Raw genomic sequence first — 12,226 nt, 5'->3', positions numbered from 1 at the left:
AACTATACAGACTAAACATATAAATTATACAAACTAAATATCCACAAAAACTATACAGACTAAGCACATAAATTATACAAACTAAATATCCACAAAAACTATACAGACTAAACACATAAATTATACAAACTAAACATCCACAAAAACTATACAGTACAGACTAAACGCATAAATTATACAAACTAAACATCCACAAAAACTATACAGACTAAACACATAAATTATACAAACTAAATATCCACAAAAGCTATGCAAACTAAACACATAAATTATAATCTGAACACACAAATATCCACGCTAAACACACAAAATATTATACAAACTGAACATATATACAGTCTTAACTCACACAAATTAAACACACAAATACCTATACAAACTGAACACATAAATTATACAGTCTAAATACACAAACTATCTAAACTAAATACAATTGAACATAAAAATTATACTAACTAAATACATGAACTATACCAACTATACACGGACTCAAACTATCCAAACTAACACACACAAAAATAAAAAAGTATGAATGATTTAAGCTGTTTTAAAAGATTTATTAAAAGAATTTTAACAAAGTTCTGTCTCTACAATTTAGATGAAATACGTTTTGGTTTACATTGGTTACTACTGTAATGTAATTGTAATTTTATGTGTTTAATTATCGTTTTTCTTACTTTCTTTCTTCTTTTGACAAGTCCTATAGCTTTTAATTCTTTTATGGACAAATAAATAGTAAATAGATAAATAGATAAATGGATAAATGAATGAATTAATAAATAAATTAGTGGGTGAATGAATAAATGAATGAATGCATGAATGAATGACTAAATTAATTAATTAATTAATATATTTTTAGCTCTGTCGCTGGTTTATAAATTACACTAAATTTTGACTGCAATTTCCCGTAACTTTAATTCCATTTTTTCAATTAGTTTTATTTCAATGTGTGAGAAATACATTACGTAAAATTTACTTGAGGTATTTCCTATGTGTATGCTTGTCAGACATAGACACTCAAAATATCAGATGAGATTAAATTGAAAAATTTTAAATGAAAAATTTTGGCAGCAGTTCGAGATGTAGATATTTTGGAATGGAAGAAACTACACAATAAATAAATGTATGATTTTTACAATGAACCTGATATTGTGGCCAGGATTAAAATAAGAAGGCTGCGTTGGATTGGACATAATATGCTAAGAGATCCGGAAGAAAGAAGAGTAAAAAAGGATGTTCACAGAAACTGCTTTAGGGAAAAAAACTACTGGAAAGACCTACGCTTAGATATTTGGAGAATCCGAAGGAAGACTATGATAGCTGGAAAATTGTTTCATAGGACAGAGTGTAGTGGTATATTGTAAACTCATCAGCCAAGATCTTTTATAGCTCACAATTCTTTATAATAATGCTGATGAGAAGAATTATATAAAAAATCGAATAAGATAAAAAGTTTTGAAGAAATGGAGAACATTTTTTAAAGGTGAAGCCGATTCTCTTTCTTGAGATAACTATTTTTTTTTTAACTTCAAGTGGCTGGTCAGATATGACAGCTCTAAATTATATAGTACTCAAGTCTTATCGTTATCGTTTATTTTTATGATGACATGATCTATGGCATCCACATTTTTCTATCAGCCTTCTTAGAAGAATCCATTGTTGATCACGTTTATTTTTATTACGACTTGATCCGTCTCATACACATTTTTCTATCAGCTTTCTTAGAAGAATCCATTTTTGTTCACTTTTATTTGTATTACGACTTGATCTGCCCCATCCACATGTTTCTATCAGCCTTTTTAGAAGAATTTTTTATTACGATTTTATCTGCCGCATTCACATTTTTCTATCAGCCTTCTTAGAAGACTCTATTGTTGTTCACTTTTATTTTTATTACGGCTTGATCTATCGCATCCACATTTTCTATCAGCCTTCTTAGTAGAATTCATTGTTCACTTTTATTTTTATTACGATTTTATCTGCCGCATCCACATTTTTCTATCAGCCTTCTTAGAAGAATCCACTGTTATTCACTTTTACTTTTCTTACGACTTGATCTGTCGCATCCACATTTTTCTATCAGCCTTCTTAGAAAAATCCATTGTTGTTCACTTTTATTTTTATTACGACTTGATCTGCCGCATCCACATTTTTCGATCAGCCTTCTTAGAAGAATCCATTGTTATTCACTTTTATTTTTCTTACGACTTGATCTGTCGCATCCACATTTTTCTATCAGCCTTCTTAGAAAAATCCATTGTTCACTTTCATTTTTATTACGATTTTATCTGCCGCATCCACAATTTTCGATCAGCCTTCTTAGAAGAATCCATTGTTACTCACTTTTATTTTTATTACGACTTGATCTGTCGCATCCACATTTTTCTATCAGCCTTCTTAGTAGAATTCATTGTTCACTTTTATTTTTATTACGATTTTATCTGCCGCATCCACATTTTTCTATCAGCCTTCTTAGGAGAATCCATTGTTATTCACTTTTATTTTTCTTGCGACTTGATCTGTCGCATCCACATTTTTCTATCAGCCTTCTTAGAAGAATCCATTGTTGTTCACTTTTATTTTTATTACGATTTTATCTGCCGCATCCACATTTTTCGATCAGCCTTCTTAGAAGAATCCATTGTTATTCACTTTTATTTTTCTTACGACTTGATCTGTCGCATCCACATTATTCTATCAGCCTTCTTAGAAGAATTCATTGTTCACTTTTATTTTTATTATGATTTTATCTGCCGCATCCACATTTTTCGATCAGCCTTCTTAGAAGAATCCATTGTTATTCACTTTTATTTTTCTTACGACTTGATCTGTCGCATCCACATTATTCTATCAGCCTTCTTAGAAGAATTCATTGTTCACTTTTATTTTTATTACGATTTTATCTGCCACATCCACATTTTTCGATCAGCCTTCTTAGAAGAATCCATTGTTATTCACTTTTATTTTTCTTACGACTTGATCTGTCGCATCCACATTTTTCTATCAGGCTTCTTAGAATAATCCATTGTTGTTCACTTTTATTTTTATTACGATTTTATCTGCCGCATCCACATTTTTCGATCAGCCTTCTTAGAAGAATCCATTGTTATTCACTTTTATTTTTCTTACGACTTGATCTGTCGCATCCACATTTTTCTATCAGCCTTCTTAGAAGAATTCATTGTTCACTTTTATTTTTATTACGATTTTATCTGCCACATCCACATTTTTCGATCTGCCTTCTTAGAAGAATCCATTGTTATTCACTTTTATTTTTCTTACGACTTGATCTGTCGCATCCACATTTTTCTATCAGCCTTCTTAGAAGAATTCATTGTTTACTTTTATATTTATTACGATTTTATCTGCCGCATCCACATTTTTCGATCAGCCTTCTTAGAAGAATCCATTGTTATTCACTTTTATTTTTCTTACGACTTGATCTGTCGCATCCACATTATTCTATCAGCCTTCTTAGAAGAATTCATTGTTCACTTTTATTTTTATTATGATTTTATCTGCCGCATCCACATTTTTCGATCAGCCTTCTTAGAAGAATCCATTGTTATTCACTTTTATTTTTCTTACGACTTGATCTGTCGCATCCACATTTTTCTATCAGCCTTCTTAGAAGAATTCATTGTTCACTTTTATTTTTATTACGATTTTATATGCCGCATCCACATTTTTCGATCAGCCTCCTTAGAAGAATCCATTGTTATTCACTTTTATTTTTCTTACGACTTGATCTGTCGCATCCACATTTTTCTATCAGCCTTCTTAGAAGAATTCATTGTTCACTTTTATTTTTATTACGATTTTATCTGCCGCATCCACATTTTTCGATCAGCCTTCTTAGAAGAATCCATTGTTATTCACTTTTATTTTTCTTACGACTTGATCTGTCGCATCCACATTTTTCTATCAGCCTTCTTAGAAGAATACATTGTTGTTCACTTTTATTTTTATTACGATTTTATCTGCCGCATCCACATTTTTCGATCAGCCTTCTTAGAAGAATCCATTGTTATTCACTTTTATTTTTCTTACGACTTGATCTGTCGCATCCACATTTTTCTATCAGCCTTCTTAGAAGAATTCATTATTTACTTTTATTTTTATTACGATTTTATCTGCCGCATCCACATTTTTCGATCAGCCTTCTTAGAAGAATTCATTATTTACTTTTATTTTTATTACGATTTTATCTGCCGCATCCACATTTTTCGATCAGCCTTCTTAGAAGAATCCATTGTTATTCACTTTTATTTTTCTTACGACTTGATCTGCCGCATCCACATTTTTCGATCAGCCTCCTTAGAAGAATCCATTGTTATTCACTTTTATTTTTCTTACGACTTGATCTGTCGCATCCACATTTTTCTATCAGCCTTCTTAGAAGAATTCATTGTTCACTTTCATTTTTATTACGATTTTATCTGCCGCATCCACATTTTTCGATCAGCCTTCTTAGAAGAATCCATTGTTATTCACTTTTATTTTTCTTACGACTTGATCTGTCGCATCCACATTTTTCTATCAGCCTTCTTAGAAGAATTCATTGTTCACTTTTATTTTTATTACGATTTTATCTGCCGCATCCACATTTTTCGATCAGCCTTCTTAGAAGAATCCATTGTTATTCACTTTTATTTTTCTTACGACTTGATCTGTCGCATCCACATTTTTCTATCAGCCTTCTTAGAAGAATTCATTATTTACTTTTATTTTTATTACGATTTTATCTGCCGCATCCACATTTTTCGATCAGCCTTCTTAGAAGAATCCATTGTTATTCACTTTTATTTTTCTTACGACTTGATCTGTCGCATCCACATTTTTCTATCAGCCTTCTTAGAAGAATTCATTGTTCACTTTTATTTTTATTACGATTTTATCTGCCGCATCCACATTTTTCGATCAGCCTTCTTAGGAGAATCCATTGTTGTTCACTTTTATTTTTCTTACGACTTGATCTATCGCATCCACATTTTCTATCAGCCTTCTTAGAAGAATTCATTGTTCACTTTTATTTTTATTACGATTTTATCTGCCGCATCCACATTTTTCTATCAGCCTTCTTAGAAGAATCCATTGTCGTTCACTTTTATTTTTATGATGACTGGATCTATCGCATCAACATCTTGTATTGATTTTCTCAGAAGTATTCATTGTCGTTTTCTTTTATTTTTGTAATAACTGGATCTGCTCCATCAAGATCTTATGCCAGACTTCTGACAGGAATAGACTGTCACCTCGTTTTACTGCTAGAATATCGAATCTATCACACTAATATCTTCAAACTGCGTATTGTGGATCTGCCTTCTCAGGTTTTTATTTGTTTTCTACTTCGCTGCTATGCCGATTGAATCTATTTAACAGAGATCTTCAATCTTCGTCCTGCGAATCTAACTTAACAGGCGAGTTCATTCACCGCTTTAGGACTTGATATGTCGCATTGATACGTCCTATCAGCATGTTGTGAATCAGCCTTCTCAGAAGAATTCATTTAGTTCCTCGCAAATACAAGCAGATGTATGTAGCTCCTTGCGTCTAGCGACAGATATCTGATTCAAAATGCTCATTCCCTTGTTGTATTATTACAAAATGCCATCAGGCAAATGATAATTACACCGTGCGGTAGGGCTACACATCTTCCCATAATTTGATGCAACACACACACATACACACACACGCACAAAATCCTTTTGTCATCAGTTTTGACATGTTGAAGTGAATGGATTGAACTACAAAAGGCAAGTCTTGGGGCTATAAAAGTTCTCATCAGAGCCTCTGCTTCTGATATGTTTTCATTTTCATTTAATATTTAAATCGTGTATCAAGCACGCAATTATAATATACATTTTTTTTAATATCTCCCCCCTCACCGTTCCTTACTCTCTCTTTCCAGTCTATGCATTTCTCTTTCTGACGGTTTTAAAACATCAGGTAGAAAGAAAATATTTTATCCCCTCCTGTTTCCAGATCAAAACGTGATGTATTCCGGTTATGCAACTAAGTTGTCTCTTCCTGGCATGTGTATGTACATTCCCTTCGGAAGTCGTAGTGAAAATCGCTTGTCGTTTAATTTAACGACAGCTTCCTTTCATTAATTGTCTTTCCAAAATTCTACTCACAAAAAATCTCTAACACACACATCACAGCCTATATATGTATACAATTGTAATTATCTAATTTTCCTTTTAATTCTCATTGAATATTCAGATAAGATGAGGTGGGGCAACCGTCCTCGTCTAGGAGTAGCGAGGCTACGCTCGAAACTGAGTTCGAATCCCACGTAAAGTAAATACATGACAGTCTTTTTCCGAGGTTTCCCAAAAATTTAAGTCTGATACTCTTAGTCCGTTAAATTTACTACAAAAACGAATAATTAAAATTTGTTTGAAGAAACGTTTCGATTATCCAACTAAATTAATTTATTCTGAATTTAATGTATTTAATATTGAACAAATTTATAAGTATACGCTGTTAAAATTTTATCATAAAAATCGTAATAAGTTTATATTACAGACACATAATTATGACACAAGACGAAATATTAATTCAACATTAGTAGAACCCAAATGTCTCACATCTGCTGGTCTAAAGCATAGCATTAATTTTGGCCCTCGGTTGTACAATGCTTTAGCTAAATTACATCCAGAATTTCTAACATGTAACCCACTAACATATAACAAGAAAATTAGAAACGTGTTAATATCTTCAATTTTATTAAAAATTTATAGTCTATGTGTATGAATTAATCAACGTATATTATATTTGTATTCTATAATTTTGAAATATATATATATATATATATATATATATATATATATATATATAAATTGTCCTACTTTTCACGTACGATATTATTCTCCTCTAGTGTTAATATTATATTATATAATTCCATTGCCGCTGTAATTTAAATTTTAGTTCCTATTTTATTTTATTTCTCTATTTTTTTATTTTATATATTTTTCTTCTATTAATATTGTATTATATAATTTCTGTAACTGTAATTTTAATTTTATTTCCTATTTTATTTTATTTTATATTCTCTTATAGGCCTATTAATATTATATCTGAACTGCGACCGAACACGAGCGCTGCTCATTCGGTCTCAAATTTTGTTAATACTACTGTATCTCCTTTTTTATATTGACTGTATTATTTTATTTCTATTTCTCTTGTTTGTAATTATATTCTTTATTCTGTCTATTTAAATAAATAAATAAATAAATAAATAAATAAATAAATAAATAAATAAATAAATAAATAAAGCGAATTCCATGACAAACCCTGGGACACATTTAGCCAAAATACTTTCTAGCTATCACAATTTTCATCCACGCTAAATAAAAGCACAACTGATACGGTGTCGTTGAGTAACAGATTAAAATTTGAAATGTTAAATAGATATTACTCGATTAATGGATTGATATAATGGCATGAAGGTGACAGGGGATTCATAGGATCCCAGTAACTGTCAAAACGTTCATGTTCTCTGTTGATGTTATTATGATGTTTAGATTTTAAGGAATTGGTTTTTATTTATAAGGATTGTGAACATGACTGAGAGTAAAATACATTTAATGGAATATATGTGTTAAATTCATTCATTCATATTGTTCTGCCCAAGGGAAGGTCTTTCACTGCAAACCCAGAGCTCTAGCACTAACGTTTCACGTTAAAATACCCGCCTTGTACTCCATAAATCTTACAAGAACTTATGGCAATATGATAATGTTCCCCTTAGATACAAAACCGTCAATTACGTCACTGATATTCTATCACTCTTTTAAATGTTAAGCCTTGAAATAAACTGCACTAGATAAACTCTGGCAGAGTAAATAGAGACGTTACTCTGACATCGATTGTTCAATTTCCATCTGCCAGGTCACATTCATCATATCGGAATAATCGCGTGGGTTGAAGCTCTCTAAGGAAACTTGATGTACGACCCAGATGGACGATAAATTTTGCATCTGGATGCAAACCCGGGAGGTCCTTATATTAGTTCATTACCCGCCCGCCTTGTTACGGCGCCCAAGGTGTAATATTTACTAACAGGAGTTCAGGGGAGGGGATCTGAAGAAACTTCAATCACTTCCTCGCGTTGTTTTTAGGCCTTGACAACGTGTTATTACCGTTGCTATAGACGCACTCTTCCTGAGTGATGCATACTGCCTAGCAACCCGGCCTGCTGCTAGGGATGTCCACCAGGACATTAAAAAATTTCCTTCAACTTCTTCACTTGTTTTTTTTTTTTTTTTTTTTTTTTTTTTTTTTTTGGTTTCCATGGTGGGAGTAAAGAAGACGTGTACATTATAGCGAAGTATTGTACAGAGTGATTTATATTATAGAACTGACACATTTCTTTCATTAATTGTTTCAAAACGAATTGTGCTAGCGAAACTTATTATGCCTAAAATGTAGAGGAATTTTGGGAGATTATTTACCTCTATAACAAATGTTGAAAATGTCCTCCATCCTGCATAAGGCACAACTCAACACGTCGTTCCATGTTACTGGCCACTCGTTGGAGGACTCTGTTGTCAATAGCTTGAATCTTCTGTGTGATGTTGTGCTTCAGATCGTCCAATGTCTGGGGACGTGTGGCGTAAACCCTGTCTTTTAAGTAACCCCATAGAAAGAAGTCCGGCGTTGTCAAATCCGGAGATCTCTGTGGCCACAGGTTCCTGGAAATTATTCGGTCGTCACATAACCGGATAAATGGAACCATGCTTCATCTGTGAACCATGTGATGGACAATATGGCAGGATTTTGCACAATAAACATCTGAAACCAACGACAATAATTCAATCTTTTATCCTTATCTGGTTCCTGTAGCTGATGAACAACCGTAACCCTATATGGCTTTAGGCTCTCTGACACATTGAGTAGGTGTACCCTATCTCCTGCGACAAACGTCTTAATGATTTTTTGGGTGACCGCTCCAGTCGTGCTCTTACGTCAACAACAACCGTGGGAAGCCTAGATGAACGATGCTTGCCCTTTTCACTCACCAGAGATCCAGTTGTTTCCAATTTGTTTACCAGTCCCAGTATTGTGTTTCTTTTGGGAGGATTGCGAACACCAAATTCTCTCTGGTATGCCCTTTGAGTAGCTGTAATTGAATTCGTAATCCAGTATTACTTCACAAGGAAGAGTCGTTGATTTAATGTGTACTGCATTTTTACGTTGACACAAAATGTCGAAAACAGCTGCCAACAATAGGAATAAAACATAAACATCTGCGCATCTAGTGACAAGGAATCGAAACTCCAGAACATTCTGCTTAATTTGGTGCTAAAATTGGGTCATTGAATGAATTTCCAACGGAATAATTAAAGAAAGAAATGCGTCAGTTCTATATAAATCATTCTGTAGTTAAAGCTAGAGTAATGAATTTGTCATTATTAGAAAATTATTTATTCACACTGATTAACTTTACAACTTCTTTACTCTGTTAATATCAGAAAATTACTTGGCTGTCTAGTTTCGAAGTGGTGCGACTAGGCTTCTGACATAGTTGCCTCATAAGTGGTGCCTTCTTAGTATCACTTGTGACGTTCAGACCAGTCTTTGAACAGTTGACTAAACAATAACACTTAATATTGAACCAAGATTTTCCAGACATTGATTCAAATCTTTATCCTGGCTGCAACTTAGTAACCGTAGAACATTTCATTCGCTCTCTCTTCTGTTTCGAGTTCTCCACACTTCTACTCCAAATTATCTTCGTTCCCGGTTCAACTACTTATCCTCCAATCACAATCTAAACACCAGGTCACAGGAGAGCCAAATCCTAGCAATTCCGGCCCACAGAACATCCCACTATTCATCCTCTTTATTGTCTCAGTCCCCCGTGAATGGAATTCTCTACCTCAGAAGATAAGGGACTGCCAGAGAATAACCACTTTCAAGAAAACGCTAAACGATTTCTTACGGGCGCAGTCAAATTGAAGTTATAATTGTGATCGAGTTTAATAATTTAACTTAATTTAGGTATGACTATCACTACTATTACGGTTATTATTATTATTATTATTATTATTATTATTATTATTATTATTATTATTACATAATTATTTTATTGGTGTTGTGGAGATGAAAAGAATTGTCATTGTATTACATTAATTATGTATTATATTGTATTGTATTGTAGTATTGTATTGCTTTGAATTGTATTGTATTAATTATGTTATATTCATAGCATTGTAGTAATTTTCTGTCATACTGGTTGAGTGGAAGAAAAGGCCGAATGGCCTTAACTTTGCCAGTTAAAATAAACCATAATTATTATTATTATTATTATTATTATTATTATTATTATTATTATTACATAATTATTTTATTGGTGTTTTGAAGATGAAAAGAATTGTCATTGTATTATATTAATTATGTATTATACTGTCTTGCATTGTAGTATTATATTGCTTTGAATTGTATTGTATTAATTATGTTATATTCATAGCATTGTAGTAATTTTCTGTCATACTGGTTGAGTGGAAGAAAAGGCCGAATGGCCTTAACTTTGCCAGTTAAAATAAACCATTATTATTATTATTATTATTATTATTATTATTATTACATAATTATTTTATTGGTGTTGTGAAGATGAAAAGAATTGTCATTATATTATAATAATTATGTATTATATTGTCTTGCATTGTAGTATTATATTGCTTTGAATTGTATTGTATTAATTATGTTATATTCATAGCATTGTAGTAATTTTCTGTCATACTGGTTGAGTGGAAGAAAAGGCCGAATGGCTTTAACTTTGCCAGTTAAAATAAACCATTATTATTATTATTATTATTATTATCATTATTATTATTATTATTATTATTACATAATTATTTTATTGGTGTTGTGAAGATGAAAAGAATTGTCATTATATTATAATAATTATGTATTATATTGTCTTGCATTGTAGTATTATATTGCTTTGAATTGTATTGCATTAATTATGTTATATTCATAGCATTGTAGTAATTTTCTGTCATACTGGTTGAGTGGAAGAAAAGGCCGAATGGCCTTAACTTTGCCAGTTAAAATAAACCATAATAATAATTATTATTATTATTATTATTATTATTATTATTATTACATAATTATTTTATTGGTGTTGTGAAGATGAAAAGAATTGTCATTATATTATAATAATTATGTATTATATTGTATTGCTTTGAATTGTATTGTATTGTATTGTATTGTATTAATTATGTTATATTCATAGCATTGTAGTAATTTTCTATCATACTGGTTGAGTGGAAGAGAAGGCCGAATGGCCTTAACACTGCCAGTTAAAATAAACCATTATTATTATTGTTATTATTATTATTATTATTATTATTATTATTATTATGTCACAAATTCCACTCGAAAATCGAAAACCAAATCCCTCTCTCTCTCTGGCTTGCAAGACGTTGCTATAACAACAGTTTCATTCCATGGGTAACAATCCATAAATAGTATCACGTTAAAAAGTTGTAAGATGCGGCAAAAATAACGTCATTTGCCACTTTTATTTTAGACTATAGACAGAAGCAATTCTTCCATTAAGGAAAATGTAGTAGCAGCCACCTTCTGCATCATAATGTCCCCTGACGTCTGTATCTTCTCCCTGTGGCTGATATATTGGAAAGGTGCAATCTTGCAGAGGATAGAAAAGATGGCACCGCCATCTAGCAAAAACAAAACACACAGAAACCAAACAAAAGCAGACAAATGAAGATAAGAGAAGGCGTTACACGTTCTACTATTATTTCTCTCTCTAGACAACCCCTAGCCTCTCTTCCCACCCCGTCCTTTTTCATGATTTACATAAAAATAAAAGATAGTAAATAAAAGGAGGAGAACTGTACTGTGAGAGTGGATTGTTGCCATCAGTTTATTGTTGGGAAGGGTGAATTTTGGTGTGTGTATATATTTTTAAGAGGGTGACAAGGGGTGTGATGTGATTTACGACTTTTAAGTATGTTGTACGTAGGGGGAGTTGAGGGATACGGCTAGGAGAACAGAAGCCCTGCTCATTGTGGAATGCTTATAAATACATAGACAAGGATCATGAGCAGAAGTGCTAAGTCCGAACTGGCAGAAATTCTTGTTCTCTTTGAATTTTTCCTCGACACACAAACTGCACTAGCGAAGGTCAATAACGAGAAAGTTGTACTTATACTCTTCATTTTCCTACCTTCATATTTCTTCATTTATTCTT

The sequence above is a fragment of the Periplaneta americana genome, chromosome 6 (genome assembly GCF_040183065.1).
Source record: "Periplaneta americana isolate PAMFEO1 chromosome 6, P.americana_PAMFEO1_priV1, whole genome shotgun sequence".
Taxonomy (NCBI): domain Eukaryota; kingdom Metazoa; phylum Arthropoda; class Insecta; order Blattodea; family Blattidae; genus Periplaneta; species Periplaneta americana.
The sequence above is the reverse complement of the archived record's forward strand: the minus strand, read 5'-3'. Positions refer to the sequence as shown.